The sequence below is a fragment of the Palaemon carinicauda genome, chromosome 31 (assembly GCF_036898095.1).
Source record: "Palaemon carinicauda isolate YSFRI2023 chromosome 31, ASM3689809v2, whole genome shotgun sequence".
Lineage (NCBI taxonomy): Eukaryota > Metazoa > Arthropoda > Malacostraca > Decapoda > Palaemonidae > Palaemon > Palaemon carinicauda.
This window is the reverse complement of record NC_090755.1, coordinates 22,023,928-22,042,402: the sequence shown is the minus strand read 5'-3', so window position 1 is coordinate 22,042,402 and position 18,475 is coordinate 22,023,928. Positions and strand designations below refer to the sequence as shown.

The 18,475-nt window shown below is 37.7% G+C and overlaps 1 protein-coding gene across 1 annotated transcript in view; it reads left to right on the top strand.

The window, feature by feature from the left end:
* Positions 1 to 18,475, top strand: part of LOC137624898 (carboxypeptidase B-like) — a 69,644-nt gene that overhangs the window by 12,108 nt on the left and 39,061 nt on the right. The window lies entirely within an intron of this gene.

The following is an 18,475-nucleotide window of genomic DNA, read 5'->3' as shown; positions in this document are numbered from 1 at the left end:
ATATATATATATATATATATATATATGTGTGTGTGTGTGTGTGTGTATGTGTGTGTAAATAAACACACGAGTGTATATGTATCGTATACAACAGCAAAACTCGAAAGAAGAAAAGTACAATCACAAGGATGAAACTTGAAAAAAATTATGAACGATTATTAGTGCTCGTTAACACAAATACTAAACATCGCTTAGAATACTAATAAACATTTAACGATCTGTTAATGGTGGTCGTTAACAGAAAGGGATTTTAATTTTAGAATACTAATATTTCGAGAAATTATTTTTCGAGCAATTTACCTGCATTCCTATGTGCTAGCATATAGTTTATAAATGCATACGAAGCACATAAACACAAATGTATGTGTATAGTATACAATAGCCTACATGAATGTATATATCTGTTTGGTAATTTTTCATAAACATCCACAACTCATATATCTATCTATCTATCATCATCAGCCGTTACTAGTCCACTTCAGAACAAAAGCCTCAGACATGGGCTTCCACTTGTGTCTGTTTATGGTCCCTCTATGCTAGTCAACACACGCAAAAATTTCTTAGTCCGTCAATCCATTGTCTTCTCTCATTTCCCCTGCTTCCTTTGCAATCTTTAGGATCCATTCTGTTATTCTTATTGTCCATCTATTATCTGTCCTTATTACATATCATACCCACGTCCATTTCTTTTTCTACGTAGTTAGAATATCTTCTATAATTTGCTCTCATATCCATGATGCTCTTTTTACTGTCTCTTTGTGTTATTCTTGAGTTGCACCCAAAATCTCCTCAACCTTATGGCTTTCGGGTAAAACAGTTATTAAACAGTCTTTATATAATTAGAGGTAAGGGGCTTCCATTTATATCATCAACCCCGCCATGGAAATTACCAGGGATATCTTTTTGTAAATATTTTATTGGTGTTAAAAAAATATGACTGAATTTGAATCTAGGTCTCTTTTTATGGAACATGCTGGAGAACATAGCAAATCATCTTTTACATGTACCGATGGCTCCAAATCTGATGCTGGCATTGGATTTGGAGTGTATAGTAGTTCTTTTAACTATAGAGGTGCACTCCTTCCAATATCTTCCATATTTACTGCTGAATTATATGGCATACTAACCGCTATTGAGAAAATAGCGTCACAAGAGGAGGGCAATTTTACCATTTATAGTGATTCAAGAAGTTTCCTTCAAACTTTAGAAGGTTTTAATTCTAGTACCCCCTTTAGTTTTGAAGATTTTAGAGTGGCTTTTAATTATAGCCCTAAAAGGTATAAAAGTTCGATTTTGCTGGGTTCCGGCACACGTAGGTGTGTCTGGAAATGAAGAGGCATATTCACTGGCAAAAAGTGCTGCAACCGAGATGCTACCAAGAAGCTATCCGATTCTCTGTAATGATTTTTTTTTTTTACCAGCAATCAAGAATTCTATCTAAAACAACTGGCAACAGCATTGGGATAGTTTAACCGGAAATAAGATGAGAGAAATTGCCATTGTTATATCCCCTTGGGATGCCCTGAAAATGGGAGACTATTCTTTGCCGTCTCTGCATTGGTCACACTCAGATGACACATGAGTTTCTGGTGGCTGGCCAACACCTACCATAGTGCGAGGACTGTTTGATACCCTTGACAGCGAGGCATTTATTGACTGACTGCCCCACTTATAGCACAAAAGGAAATAGATATCTGTTTGAGGCTCGGGATGAGGATGGCAGGTTTATCCTTGCCAAGACCCTTGGACCCTCGTACAATGCTAGTGGCTTTTTAAAATTTATATGAAAAGCAGGTCTCCCTAATGCTATTTAACTTTTATAACATATTTAATTCTCTAGTTTTAATTGAATATTTCTTTAATCTTTATTCATAATAAACGATATCCACGTCAATGACCTTCGATGTCAGGATGCCAAAGAACTTCAAATCGTTCATTCATTCATTAGTGTTATTCCAATCATTTTTCTTTCCATAGCTTTCTAGGTTTTCTCTCTTTCCTTAGATCTAAACAAATTTTCCTTCTTACCATTCTATGATCCCTTGACTTTAACTTGTTTAGCACTGTTGCATCTTTAACATAACTTTACCTTTTCACTGAGACTAACATCTATTTCATTTTCTGTTTCTTATTTTATGCTTTTCCATGTTATTTTTTCAATGTTCCTTTTTATAAAAGAAGGTATTCATGATTTTAAGATCGTTTCTTTTACCAAATTCTACAACAATGTCTCCTGTTAATCCTTGTGCCTACTCCAAATTTATCTACTGCTGATTCTACTTTTTTTAACGTACTTTAGCATTGAAATCATCCAAAACAAATGTAAAATGAGTCTTATGTTTATTTTATAAATATCTCCAGATCTTCACAAAAGTTTCTGCTGTATTTCTTCCTCTGTATGGGATATTGTTGGTGCATTCGTATGAATGATATTCAATTTATACTTCTTATTTAGCTTGATAATTAATCCTGCAATTGTATCACTAGTATTTCAAAAAATTTCTAATTACCTAATAGGTTTTTATTAATAGGAAAACCTACTACATTTTCATTGTTCCTTTCCCGCCTCCTGAAGCCAAATATGTGGTTCTCTTTTAAATCTATATGGGATTTCCCAGTACTTCTAATTTCACTCAATCCTATTATAACCCAATTAATTTATTCTAGTTATTTTAGTAACAACCAAGATCTTTCCTAACAGGGACCTGACTTTGTATGTTGTAAGATTTTGTTTCCAAAGGTGGCCTGTTCTAATCCAGAGAGTTTTAGCACTCGCTGCAATGGGATTGCTTGATTGATTGATTGATTGATTGAAAGTTTTCTGGCATCCTCACATCTAAGGTCATTGACGCCGATAGCATTTATTATATATGAAAATTAAAAGAGAATTCAATTAAAACCATAAAAGTTAAGAAGTCATTATAATAGTTAAATAGTTTTCAGAAAACCTGCTTCTGAAATAAATCTAAAAATGCCGCTCGCACAGTAGGACACATCATGTCCAAGAATCTTGGCAAGGATGAACCTGCAATCCTCACCTCGAGCCTCAAGAAGATATTTATTTCTTAAGTTAGTAAAATTAGGGCATTCGGTCAACAAATGCCTCACTGTTAAAGGTACTAAACAGTCGTCGCAATACGGTTGGTGTTGGCCCTTCAGCAGAAACTCGTGTGTCAACCGTGTGTGACCAATACAGAGACGACAAAGAGTCGTCTCCCATTTTCGGGGTATCATGTTATACCTCCAAGGTGATATGATATTTGTTACTTCTCTCATTTTATTGCCATCTAGACTATTCCAGTGCTGTTGCCATTTATTACAAACCAATTTCTTGATGTAAGGTAGGAAATCATTACAGGGAATGTGATACCTTCTCAGTAGCAACTCGTATGCCGCATTCTTCGCCAGTAAATCTGCCTTCTCATTCCCAGACACACCTACATGTCCTGGAACCCAACAAAATCGAACTGTTATACCTCTCCGTCCAATAATAAAAAGCCATTCTAAAATCTTCAAAACTAGAGGGTTACTGGAATTAAAAATTTCTAAAGCTTGAACAACACTCCTTGCATCACTAAAAATGGTAAAATTACCCTCTTCCAAAGCTATTTTCTCAATAGCGGTTAGTATGCCATATAGTTCGGCAGTAAATATGTAAGCTGTTAGAGGAAGTGCACCTCTACAATGAAAATCATTACTATGTACTACAAATCCAACGCCAGCATCAGATTTGGAGACATCAGTATATATAAAAGTCGATCCCCTATGTTCTGCAACATGTTCCATAAAAAGAGACCTGGATTCTAAGTCAGTCATATTCTTCTTAACTCCAATAAAGTAATTACAAAAAGATACGTCAGGTAATTTACATGGAGGCATTGATGATACCTTGAATGGAAGCACCTTAATTCTAATTATATCCAGATTGTTTGATAATTGTTTCACCCGAAACCCAAAAGGTTGAGGAGATTTTGGGTGCAACTCAAAGTATGTTTAGTGCCTTACAAGGCTTGCAGTCTGAAAGGCTTAAGAATTAGGGAGTCTTTGTAATCTAAACCAATAATAGAGGACATTCGGTAAAGGTCTAGAGGCAACGCCAGCATCAACAAGGAGACTAGTGATAGGTGAGGTTCTAAACACTCCTGTGGACAATATAATACCAGCATGATGTATAGAATCTAATATTTTTAACAGGCTTGGGGTGGCTGAGGAGTATATTTCGCATCCATAACTAATTTTGGAAATAATCAAGGCCTTGTATAATTTTAAAATAGTATTGCGGTCTGCCCCCCATGATGTATGGGACAATACTTTTAAAAGATTCAGAGCCTCCAGACATTTAGCTTTTAATTCTATCAAGTTAGAAACCCATGTAAGCCTACAATCAAATATCAACCCTAAAAATATAGCTTCACTTCCACATGGGATCTGTTAACCTTTGATGTATATATCCGGGTCTGGATGTACTCCCCAGATACGACTGAAATGGACAATTGTAGTTTTACTTGTCAAGAACTTAAATCCATTCATATCGGCCCACTGGATAATTTTATTAAAAGAGAGTTGTATTTTCCTCTCAACCATTGCCATTCTAGCTCCAGCAAATGATATGGAGAGATCGTCCACAAATAATGTTGCGAGAACATCCCGGGGAATGACTGAGCATATTCCATTAATTGCTGGTGCAAAAAGGGTTACACTCAGCACACTACCCTGAGGAACTCCTTCTTCCTGGCATTTACTCTCTGATAGTTTCCTTAACTCTCACTTGGAAAACTCTATGTGAAAGAAATGAGTGAATAAATAGTGGTAGCTCTCCTCTTAATCCAAACTCATGGATTCTTTTAAGTATACCATATCTTCATGTGGTATCATATGCCTTTTCAAGATCAAAAAAGATTCACATGGTGCTGTTTGGAAGCAAAGGCTTCACAAATGGAGGACTCAAGTCGTATCAGCACATCAGTCGTTGAGTGTATTTTTCTGAATACATATTGAATCGGTGATAAAATACCCTTCTTTTCAAGGTACCACGTCAGTCTTACATTGACCATCTTCTCCATGATTTTGCATAAACAAGATGTCAATGCAATTGGCCAATAATTTGCTGCTAAAAACTTGTCCTTACCAGGTTTTAAAAAGGCTAAAATAATGGCTAGTTCCCAAACACTTGGATAACTATGATCATGCCATACTCGATTAAAAATGCTTAAAATAAATAACTTTATTTTAAAAGGTACGTGTTTAACCATTGCATATGGAATTCCATCGGGTCCAGGGGCTGTATCGTTACACGTAGCAAGAACAGAATCAAATTCTCTTTCAGTAAAAGGAGAATTGTATGACTCTTGCTTTCTTGTTGCGAAATTTAAAACTTTCTTTTCTTCAATGCTCCTATACTGGTGACCAGGAGCTGCTTCACATTTGCACGATACATTCGAAAAATGGTCAACCAGGGCATTGCTAACTTCGGTTGCTCCAGTCATATACTGGCCATTTACCTTCAACACTGGTGGTGGGTTTGGGGTAATTTGCTTGCTATCTTTTTTACTTTCCTCCACAGATGATGTTGGTGTTCTACTGTTAATGGAGGAAACAAAGGACATCCAAGACTGGCGCCTAGCTTCTTTCATGGCATGACGGAACTGTGCTCTACATTATTTGTATATGACTAAATTTTCCTCAGTACGGCGCATGCGCAATCGAGTTAAAGACTTTCTTGTGGCTCTGTGCAGGGCAGTTAGTTCTGATGATCACCAGGGGACTAGTCGTCGTCTGAATATCCCTGTTGTTTTGGGAATGGAATTGACTCCTGCTGTATGAAGAGTTCTATTAAGTAAGTCTATGGCATCATCAACACTTTCAAACTGTTCTGCATTTCCTTCAATTTCACTTAACTCCCGAAATCTATCCCAGTCCGCCTTATTAACATTCCATCGAGGCGATCTCTGTAAAGGTGGACCAGTTGGTGTTTATAATGATTGGTGCATGATCACTAGTATGCCAATCATCTAATGTTCTCCAATTAAAATCGAGAAGACAGTTAGAGCTTGCAACTGATAAGTCAATGCAGGACAAGGTAGCTGTCTGAACACGAAAATATGTGGGCTCTCCTGTATTAAGGAGTCCGACATCTTCATTCTCCAAGTTGATGATATAATATTATCCCTTGCGTTTGCCAAAACATCACCCCATAAAGGATGTCTACTAATAAGATCTCCTAGTAAGAGAAAAGGTTGTGGGAGTTGATTAATCACATCTACTATATTATCATATGAGACGTTATCATTTGGAAGCAAGTAAAGAGAACAAATTGTGTATTTTCTCCCTATATCAATCAGTACAACCACTGCCTGCAGAGGGATACAGATACAGATATATTTGGGGAACATCTCGACGAACGTATATAAGACTTCTCCCATGGCTCCCTGCTCGTTGATCATATGGTGTCCTATAGCTAACATACTCTCGAGGACAAGGAGTATTAGCATCGAGCTTGCTTTCTTGTAGACATACAGTTATAAGGGAGTGCTCACGTATGAGGAGCTTAAGATGTTCATTTTTCGCCTTTAAACCCTGGCAATTCCATTGCAGAATGGAGGAAAAAACTATGGTTTATTTTTTGGAAGACACCTTAGATGAAGTCTTCCCATTGACAATATTTGATCTAACAATATTTCCTGGGGGTATCTCTAGAGAGGATCTTGATATAGTGGGTTTTGTGTTCCTCTTTTTCTTTGTGTCCTTTTGATCTAATTGTTGAGGAGGATGGTGGACCTCAACTTGAATTTCTGCTTGGTTCAATTTACCTTCTAGTTGATCAGAAACATCAGCAGATAAGATATCATATTTATTTGAAGTCGTGACTTTAATGTTTCTTATGGTAGGAGGCGAGAGAGATGGTCTCTCTCTTTTTCGATTAAAAGGTTGTGATGTCAGGTTTTTGCAGGTACCCCACTACAGGTTCACCAGGTAAATTGGTTTCAAGTGGAACCTCCATCAGATCAAGCAAGGACACAGCCTGAGAGAGGTTTGTACTATTATTTAGAATCAGAGTAGTTGGCTTTTGAATAACTTTCAGATCTTTAAATATCTGTTTTGATTTTTCTACAATTTCTGGATATAAATTTTCGATAGGGCTTTCAACTTTTTTAACTACTTTCATTTGTTTTTTTATCTTAGAAGTAGAGATATAATTTTCGTCTGTGTGGTTTAGCAAGTTTTTCTTCAGAACCATTGAAAAAGATTGCCCTGGTCTTGTCTGCTTTTCAAGAGCTCTTTTACGAGCCTCTTTAAAAGTAACCCTTTCCATGGTCCTAATGGCCTGAATTTCTTTTAAAAAATAAACCTAACAGAGCTTTTAGATGTAGCTGGGTGTGCTTCCCCACAATTTATGTAATTAGGGCTTTCTATGCATACTCCATGACTACTTTTTCCACAGTTTGCACAAACAACTGGCTTATTATCTACTTTTTTCCTTGCATTTCTGGCTTAAATGGCCATACATTTGGCAATGATAACATCGCAATGATGAAGGGATATAAGGTTTCACCTTCAAAGATAGCCAACCAGCCTTAATAACATTTGGTAATCTACATTGATCAAATGTTATAATCAAAGTAGCTAGAGGAATAGGTTGTTCTCCAACTCTCTTTCTCATTCTGATGACTTTTACTACTCCTTGACTTTTCAGTTCATCCTCAATTTATTTTTCCTCTATATCCAGCAATTCTGGGGCATATATCACACCTCTACTCTGGTTGAAAGTAGGTTCGAAATGCATTTTACACTAAGACCATCCAATGTTGTAAGTGTTTTTAACCTCTCACCTTGTAATGGGGATAGTGTCTCTATCAAAAGACTTCCATTTCCCTGGGGTAGAATTTTTGGCTGCCCTCCACATAAAGTAGCTATTCCCCTATTAGCTTTAAAAACATTTACATGCTCATTTCTTCCGTTTTCAAATTCTAAAATAACAAAATTTTCATAATTCACTACTTCATAGTGAGCAGGTAATACTTCTACTTTTCTATATCTTTCTGTACTGTCATCATTTTTCACTCTCTCTCTCTTCTTCTCTAGTGTTTTCTTATTATTCACTTGACGTAAATAAGGTTCTAATGTAACAATATTAGAATCCGAGTTGGAACTGTCTGTACCGAGGTCCATGTTTGTATTTTCCAGGTCGCCAACAGAGGGGTTGGTTTTTTGAAAAAGCAAGCCGGGTTAACCACCTCTTATCAGAGGATGTCAGTCCTCCTATCCCATGTGACCCAATACGAGAAGAGGCTTCAGCGGGTGGGCGTACACTGGTCAGTGGGGATGGTTAGCCCCTCCCACCGGCGACTCCAAAGCCTGGCGTCACCCATTACCCACAAATATGGGTGACTTACAACCGGATCACTGGAGCCCAACTCTTAACAGACTTGGTCTGCACCCAATGGGGTCTGCCAGAGGGTTATGGCATCTAAATTGGCACAGGTCGAGATGGAATGCCGTCCATCCCACACTGAGCCAAATCCAAAGTAGGAGACAAAGTATAATCAAACAAGCCAAAGTAGTCAACAATATCATGCCCAAAAGGAAGAGATGGGAGAAAAAAAGAAATAACCAAAAGGAAAAGAAAAAGTGCTGACTGATTTAGTTGGATCAACAGTTGGGCACCTAGGTACATTGGAAAAGTAGTTCCCACTGATCATTAGAGCCCAGCTGCTAATCCCTAAACCCCCCCCCCCCCCCCCCCCCATTCTCATCAAGGCTTCAGCATCTGGGGGGTCGCTGCAGTGGGGTCCAATTGATCGCAATCTTGGGCAGTTGTTCCACAGCCGCTTGAGACTGGGTGCCGAGACAATGTATGTGTGTGTGTGTCTATATATATATATATATATATATATATATATATATATATATATATATATATATATATATATATATATTATTATATATATACTGTATATACATATATATATGTATATATATGTATATATATGCGTATATATATGTATGTATGTATATATATATATATATATATATATATATATATATATATATATACTTATGTAAATATGTAATTATATACATATATATATATATATATATATACATATATATGTATGTATATATATTTGTATATGCATATATATATATATATATATATGTATGTATATGTATATATATACATATAATTATATATATATTATTATTATTACTTGCTAAGCTACAACCCTGTTTGGAAAAGCAGGATGCTATAAGCCCAAGGGCTCCAACAGGGAAAATAGCCCAGTGAAGAAAGGAAAATGAAATATTTTAAGAGTAACATTAATATAAATATCTCCTATATAAACTATAAAAACTTTAACAAAACAAGAGGAAGAGAAATAAGATAGAAGTGAGCTCGAGTGTACCCTCAAGCAAGAGAATTCTAACCCAATATAGTGGAAGACCATGGTACAGAGGCTATGGCACTACCCAAGACTAGAGAACAATGGTTTGAATTGGAGTGTCCTTCTCCTAGAATAGCTGCTTGCCATAGCTAAAGAGTGGCTTCTACCCTTACCAATAAGAAAGTGGCCACTGAAAAATTACAGTGCAGTAACCCCTTGAGTAAAGAATTGTTTGGTAATCTTAGTGTTGTCAGGCGTATATATTATATATATATATATATATATAAATATATATATATATATATATATATATATATATATATATATATATATACAGTATATATAATAAAACCGGGGGTAAAAAGTAAATATCAGGAAAGGTTGAAAATGGCATATGACGAAGTGAGAGTAAGAGAAACTGGTAATTTAGAGTAGGAGTGGAAGTTAGTAAAAAAAATTTTGTTGGGATTGCAAGTGATGTGTGTGGCAAGAAGGTTGTTGGAGGCAGCATGAGGAAGGGCAGTGACTGGTGGAATGAAGGAGTGAAGGTAAAAGTGGAAGAGAAAAAGAGGGCTTTTGAAGAATGGCTGCAGAGTAATAGTATAGAGACGTATGAAAAATATAGAGAGAAAAAAGGTGGAAGTAAAGCGCAAGGTACGTGAGGCAAAGAGGGCAGCTGGCCTGAGGTGGGGTCAGGGATTGGGTCAGTCATATGAAGAGAATAAGAAGAAGTTTTGGAAAGAAGTGAAGAGAGTAAGGAAGGCTGGCTCAAGAATTGAAGAGACAGTGAAAGATGGAAATGGAAGGTTGTTAAAAGGAGAGGAAGCAAGGAAAAGGTGGGTGGAATATTTTGAAAGTTTACTGAATGTTGAGGATAATAGGGAGGCAGATATAACTGCTGTTGCAGGTGTTGAGGTGCCAGTGATGGGAGATGAGAATGAGAGAGATTACAATAGAGGAAGTGAAGAGAGCACTAAATGAAACGAGAGTAGGAAGAGCATCTGGTATGGATGGTGTGAGAGCTGAGATGTTGAAGGAAGGGGGTGTGACTGTACTTGAATGGTTGGTGAGATTGTTTAATATGTGTTTTGTGTTGTCAATGATAACAGTAGATTGGGTTTGTGCATGTATTGTACCACTATATAAGGGTAAGGGAGATGTGCATGAGAGTTGTAATTCAAGAGGTATTAGTTTGTTGAGTGTAGTTGGAAAAGTGTATGGTAAAGTAATGATTAATAGGATTAAGGATAAAACAGAGAATGCAATCTTAGAAGTACAGGGTGGTTTTAGAAGAGGTAGGGGTTGTATGAATCAGATTTTTACAGTTAGGCAGATATGCGAGAAATATTTAGCAAAAGGTAAGGTGTATGTTGCGTTTATGGATCTGGAGAAAGCGTATGATAGAGTTGATAGGGAAGCAATGTGGAATGTGATGAGGTTATATGGAGTTGGTGGAAGGTTGTTGCAAGCAGTGAACAGTTTCTACAAAGGTAGTAAAGCATGTGTTAGAATAGGAAATGAAGTGAGTGATTGGTTTCCGGTGAGAGTGGGGCTGAGACAGGGATGTGTGATGTTGCCGTGGTTGTTTAACTTGTATGTTGATGGAGTGGTGAGAGAGGTGAATGCTCGAGTGCTTGGACGAGGATTAAAACTGGTAGACAAGAATGTCCATGAATGAGAGGTAAATCAGTTGTTGTTTGCAGATGATACTGTACTGGTTGCAGACACAGAAGAGAAGCTTGACCAACTAGTGACAGAATTTGGAAGGGTGTGTGAGAGAAGGAAGTTGAGAGTTAATGTGGGTAAGAGTAAGGTTATGAGATGTACGAGAAGGGAAGGTGGTGCAAGGTTGAATGTCCTGTTGAATGGAGAGTTACTTGAGGAGGTGGATCAGTTTAAGTACTTGGGGTCTGTTGTTGCAGCAAATGGTGGAGTGGAAGCAGATGTACGTCAGAGAGTGAATGAAGGTTGCAAAGTGTTGGGGGAAGTTAAGGGAGTAGTAAAAAATAGAGGGTTGGGCATGAATGTAGAGAGAGTTCTATATGAGAAAGTGATTGTACCAACTGTGATGTATGGATCGGAGTTGTGGGGCCTGAAAATGACGGAGAGACAGAAATTGAATGTGTTGGAGATGAAGTGTCTAAGGAGTATGGGTGCTGTATCTCGAGTAGATAGGGTTAGGAACGAAGTGGTGAGGGTGAGAACGGGTGTAAGAAATGAGTTAGCAGCAAGAGTGGATATGAATGTGTTGAGGTGGTTTGGCCATGTTGAGAGAATGGAAAATGGTTGTCTGCTGAAGAAGGTGATGAATGCAAGAGTTGATGGGAGAAGTATAAGAGGAAGGCCCAGGTTTGGGTGGATGGATGGAGTGAAGAAAGCTCTGGGTGATAGGAGGATAGATGTGAGAGAGGCAAGAGAGCGTGCTAGAAATAGGAATGAATGGCGAGCGATTGTGACGCAGTTCTGGTAGGCCCTGCTGCTTCCTTCGGTGCCTTAGATGACCGCGGAGGTAGCAGCAGTAGGGGATTCAGCATTATGAAGCTTCATCTGTGGTGGATAACGGGGGAGGGTGGGCTGTGGCACCCTAGCAGTACCAGCTGATCTCGGTTGAGTCCCTTGTCAAGCTGGGAGAAACTTAAAGAGTAGGGGTCCCCTTTTTGTTTTGTTTCATTTGTTGATGTCGTCTACCCCCCAAAATTGGGGGAAGGGCCTTGGTATATGTATGCATATGTCTCTGTTTGTATTAGTATACGTCTATTAGATATGATTGGGTTTTGAGATTTCCAGAAAAAAAAGAAACCAGAAGAACTTTATGCAAATTCTGTCAAGTTTATTGGAAGATGAACATAAGAAAATGTCTTTTTGTTCAACCTTTGTTTTTATAGCATAATGATATAATGAAGATATGGTAATACAAAGAAATAAATGGGTACTTGCACGTCTTGCTTAGAGGAAACTTACCACTTTGGCCATATGAGTGTTTAATGTTTTTCTAAGGTTTTTAATGTGAAGAAAAGTTCCACATCTTTCGATAAAAAGTGAATATTAGATGAGATGAGGAAAAGGTCACATACTCTTGTACAGTCAGAATAAAGTAGGATTGAAAAGAGATCTCAAATATGAATATTGTTATGAGGATTAGATAAAGATACAGATCCTTTTCCTTATCAAGACGGCCTTGAAACAGGAAGGGTAGAGATTACACAGAGTATCCCTCTTTGGGGAAGAGTTTCAAAGGAAAATAACACTGTCTGAAATCGTAGGGAATATTTTCTGCTATCACTATAGTTTAAAGTTTTAGACTGATTGATTGATTGAAAGTTTTCTGGCATCCTAACATCTAAGGTCATTGACGCCGATAGCATTTATTATATATGAAAAATAAAAGAGAATTCAATCAAAGCCTTAAAAGTTAAGATGTCTTTATAAAAGTTAAATAGTTTTCAGAATACCTGCTTCTGAAATAAATCTAAATATGCCGCTCGCATAGTAGGACACATCATGTCCAAGATTCTTGGCAAGGATGAATCTACCATCCTCCCCTCGAGCCTCTAACAGATATCTAATTCTTAAGTTATTATAATTAGGGCATTCGGTCAACAAATGCCTCACTGTTAAAGGTACTAAACAGTCGTCGCAATACGGTTGGGGTTGGCCCTTCAGCAGAAACTCGTGTGTCAACCGAGTGTGACCAATACGGAGACAAAAAAGTCGTCGCCTCCCATTTTTGGGGTATCATGTTAAATCTCAACGGGGATTAACATTTGTTACTTCTCTCATTTTATTGCCATCTAGACTATTCCAGTGCTGTTGCCATTCACTAAACAAATAATTTCTTGATGGTAGGAAGGAAATCATTACAGGGAATGTGATACCTTCTCGGTAGCAACTCGTATGCCGCATTCTTCACCAGTAAAACTGCCTTCTCATTCCCAGACACACCTACATGAGCTGGAACCCAACAAAATCGAACTATTATACCTCTCAGTTCAATAATAACGAGCCATTCCAAAATCTTTATAACTAGAAGGTTACTAGAATAAAGAAACTTCTAAAGCTTGAAGAACACTCCTTGCATCACTAAAAAATGTAAAATTACCCTCCTTTTCCAACGTTATTTTCTAAATAGCGGTTAGTATGCCATACAGTTCGGCAGTAAATATGGAATCTGTTAGAGGAAGTGCACCTCTATAATTAAAACCATTACTATGTACTACAAATCCAACGCCAGCATCAGATTTGGAGCCATCAGTATATACAAAAGTAGATCCTCTATGACTGGATTCTACGTCAGTCATATTCTTCTTAACTCCAATAAAGTATTTACAAAAATATACCTCTGGTAATTTCCATTGAGGCTTTGATGATACCTTGAATGGAAGCACCTTAATTCTAATTATATCAAGACTGTTTAATAATTGTTTCACCCGAAAGCCATAGGGTTGAGGAGATTTTGGGTGCAACTCAAAGTATGTTGAGTGCCTTACAAGGCTTGCAGTCTGGAAGGCTAAAGAATTTGGGAGTCTTTACAACCTAAACCAATACCGAATAATAGAAGACATTCGGTAAAGGTCTAGAGGGAACTCTTCAACATCAACAAGGAGACTTGGGATAGGTGAGGTTCTAAATGCTCCTGTGGACAATCTAATACCAGCATGATGTATAGAATCTAATATTTTTAACCGGCTTGGGGTGGCTGAGGAGTACATTTTGCATCCATAACTAATTTTGGAAAAAATCTAGGCCTTGTATAATTTTAAAATAGTATTGCAGTCTGGCCCCCATGATGTATGGGACAATACTTTTAAAAGATTCAGAGCCTCAAGACATTTAGCTTTTAACGCTTTTAAGTGAGCAACCCATGTAAGCCTACATTCAAATATCAAACCTAAAAATTTAGCTTCACTTACACATGGGATCTGTTGACCTTTAATGTACATATCCGGGTCTGGGTGTACTCTCCGGATACGACAGAAATGTACAATAGTAGTTTTACATGTCGAGAACTTAAATCCATTCACACCAGCCCACTGGATATTTTTGTCAATTGAGAGTTGCATTTTTCTCTCAACCATTGCCATTCTAGTTCCAGCAAATGATATCGAGAGATAATCCACAAATAATGTTGAGAGAACATCCCGGGGAATGGCTGAGGGTATCCCATTAATTGCTAGTGCGTAGAGGGTTACACTCAGCACACTACCCTGAGGAACTCCTTCTTCCTGAAATTTACTCTCTGATAGAGCTTCCCCCATCCTCACTTGAAAAATTCTACGTGAAAGAAATGACTGAATAAATAATGGTAGCTCTTCTCTTATTCCTAATTCATGAATTGTTTTAAGTATACCGTATCTCCATGTGGTATCATATACTTTTTCAAGGTAAAAAAAAGACTGTCACATAGTGCTGTTTGGAAGCAAAGGCTTCACAAATGGAGGATTGGAAGTCATATTGGCACATCAGTCGTTGAGTGCATTTTTCTGATTCCACATTGAATGGGTGATAAAATATCCTTCTTTTCAAGGTACCACATCAGCCTTGCATTGACCATCTTCTCCATGATTTTACATAAACAAGATGTCAATGCAATTGGTTGAAAGTTTGCTGTTAAAACTTGTCCTTACCGGGTTTTAAAAAGGCTAAAATAATGGCTAGCTCCCAAACACTTGGATAACTATGATCATGCTCTATTCTATCAAAATGCTTAAAATAAATTACTTTGTATTAAAATGTACATGTTTAATCATTGCATATGGAATTCCATCGGGTCCAGGGGCTGTATCGTTGCAATGAGAAAGTGTGGAATTAAATTCTCTCCCAGTAAAAGGAGAACTATACGACTATTTCCCTTCCTGTTGCAAAATTAAAATTTTCTTTTCTACAATGCTCCTATACAGCTGACCAGGAGCTTCTTCACACTTGCATGATACATTTGAAAAATCATCAGCCAGGGCATTGCTAACATCATTTGCATCATTTACATACTGACCATTCACCTTCAACACAGTTGGTGGGTTGGAGGTGAATTTGCCAGCTATCTTTTTTACTTTCCTCCACACAGAAGATGGTGGTTGTCTTCTATTAATGGAGGAAAAAAAAGACATCCATGACTGGTGCCTAGCTTCTTTTATGGCACGACGGAACTGTGCTCTACATTTCTTGTATATAATTAAAAACTCATCAGTCCGGCGTCTATGCAATCGTGTTAGAGATGAACTTGTGGCTCTGTGCAGGGAATTGAATTGACTCCTGCTGTATGGAGAGTTCCATTCAGTAGGTCTATGGCATCGTCAATACTTTCAAATTATTCTGCACTCCCCTCAATTTCACTCAGATCACAAAATTTAACCCAGTCTGCCTTGTCAAGATTCCATCATGGCAATCTTTGTAAAGGCGGACCCTTGTTGGTGTTTATAATGATTGGTGCATGATCACTAGTATGACAATCATCTAATGTCCTCCAATCGAAATCAAGAAGGCAGTTAGAGCTTGCAATTAAAAGGTCAATGCATGAAAAGGTACCGGTCTGAACATGGAAGTGTGTGGGCTCTCCTGTATTAAGGAGTCCCACATCCTCATTCTCCCAATTGATGAGATAATATTGCCCCTTGTGTTTGCCAAAACATCACCCCATAAAGGATGTCTACCATTCGTATCTACCAGTAAGAAAAAAGGTTGAGGGAGTTGTTGAATGACCTCAACTAAATCATCATATGAAATATCATTCGGATGTAAGTACAGAGAGCACATTGTATATTTTTCCCCGTATCAATTTGTACAACTACTGCCAGCAGGGGTGTACGAATAGACATAGGTAGTTGGGGAACATCTCGACGAACGTACATGAAACTTCCGCCATGGCTCCCTGCTTTTGATTATATGGTGTTTTATAGCTAACATACTCTCCAGGACTAGGAGTGTTAGCATCAGGCATACTTTCCTGTAGACATACAATTATGGGGGAATGTTCATGAATTAGGAGTTTAAGTTCTTCATATTTAGCCCTTAAACTGTGACAGTTCCATTGCAAAATGGAGGAGAAAACTATGGATTATTTCTGGAAGACATCTTGGATGAGGTCTTCCCATGAGCAGTTTTCAATCCATTATTATTACCTGTAGGTTTCTTCGGAGATGGTCTTGTTATGGTAGGTTTTACGTTTGTATTTTTCTTTCTATCCTTTCGATCTATTTGTTGAGGCGGATGATGGACCTCAACTTGTATTTCTGATTTATTCAGTTTATCTTCTGGTTCATTAGAAACATCAACAGATAAAACATCAAATTTATTTGACGTCATAACTTTAATATTTCTAATGGAGGGGGGAGAGAAAGAGATGGAGGTCTCTCTCTTTTACGATTAATAGATGGTGGGTTTCTAGGTTTTTGCATCTTTCCCACAACAGGTGCATCAGTTAAGTTGGTCTTAAGTGGAACTTCCACAAATCAGGCAAGGACATGGCCTGAGAGAGGTTTGTACTAGTTTTTGTAATGGGGGACGAAGGCTGTACAGCAATGGGCAATGCCCTAGTGTTAATACACCGTGGTAAAGCCTCAGGGGGTAATACGGTTACCTCATTATTGATATTTTATCAGATGGTATACTTCTTTTTCTAGAGCTATTAGCAGTACTAGGTTGGTTTGATTTATTCAATAGTCTTTTGGCATGTCCCACACTTATATGTTCTAAATTTGATTTGTTGAGGGCAGCTTCCTCCAACTTATATAGCTCGCAGCTCTTGTCTGTGGATTTATGATTTGAGTTGCAATTTAAACACCTGGCTCCAAGTGCACATTCTCCATGGTAAGATTTGGAGCAAATACCACACATTTTCTGATTTTTGCAAACCTTAGACAGGTGCCCAAAACAATTAAAGCATTACAGTGGCTTCTGCTTGAATTGTCCAACTTTAATATTTTCATTTTCAATAATAATATGGAAAAGTACATCAGCATCCTGGAACGTAAGGATTATCATTGATGTACCTGGGACTTTGTGAACTTTCCATACATTTAGTGGACACATGGCCAGTATCTCCTCTTCTGTAAATTCATACAGATCTCTGTTAAAAACTACTCCCCTTCCATAGCAACAATTTAGGTGGGGTTTGACATCTAACTTAATATCATCATTAGATGTTTTTATGTTGGACAATATTACAGACTGTGTACCTGATTTGGCATGGATTAAGAATTATTTTTTCCAAAACGAGATATATTGCCCGGTGCAATAGTTCCTACTTTTTTCCGAATCAACTTGCATATTTTAAAATATTTCCCTGTAACCCCCTTTGATTCAGCTATAAGCCACATTGGTGGTTTTGGCTTTCTCTGGGAGGGCATAACTAAATTTGCGTCTTTTTCCAACCAATTGGCAGGCGTATATACATCCAAATCCTTTGGTACCTTATCACAGAGGGCAGCCGCAACATTCAAGTCATTAATTTTAATATTATTCATGTTACTTATAGCACTAAATGCTTCGTCATAACTACTGTAAGATATCCATGAATCCATTTTTCATCTTCATGTTTCATCCTTATTTCTTTTATGTATCCATAGCACTCAAATGCTTTATATAGATCATCGTAGTTTGTCTCTATTGGAATTTGGGTAACATGAAGGATTCAAAGTTTCCTCGTGTTACCCAAATTACTCGATTTTGGAATATTAGTAGAATAGTCCTTTTCCATTTCGAGGTCATCAACAGAACTTTCCCGATTCACATTATCAGAGGTCGTCAACAGTGCCGGGGGGGGGGGGGAGTCAGCAAATCCGGGGGATGGGGAGTCAGTATTTGAAGGGTCCATAGTTAAGGTGGGATTTTCTATGTTTTTTGTTGGTTGTTTTATTGGTTTACCTGCTTGATTATTTTAAGAAAGTATCATATGTTGGAAAGGAAATTTGCTTTCTCCACTATCGGCACAATGAGGGTATACTTCCCAGATGGTCCACTTCAAACCCTACCTGAAGGATAGCACCAAAACAGATATAGAGGCACAGGTGTAAGCTAAACCCACCTGTTAGGACTGACACTAAGGAAATATGCAATCATCCTCCCCATATCTGTAATGATACGCTTCCGGCCAGAAG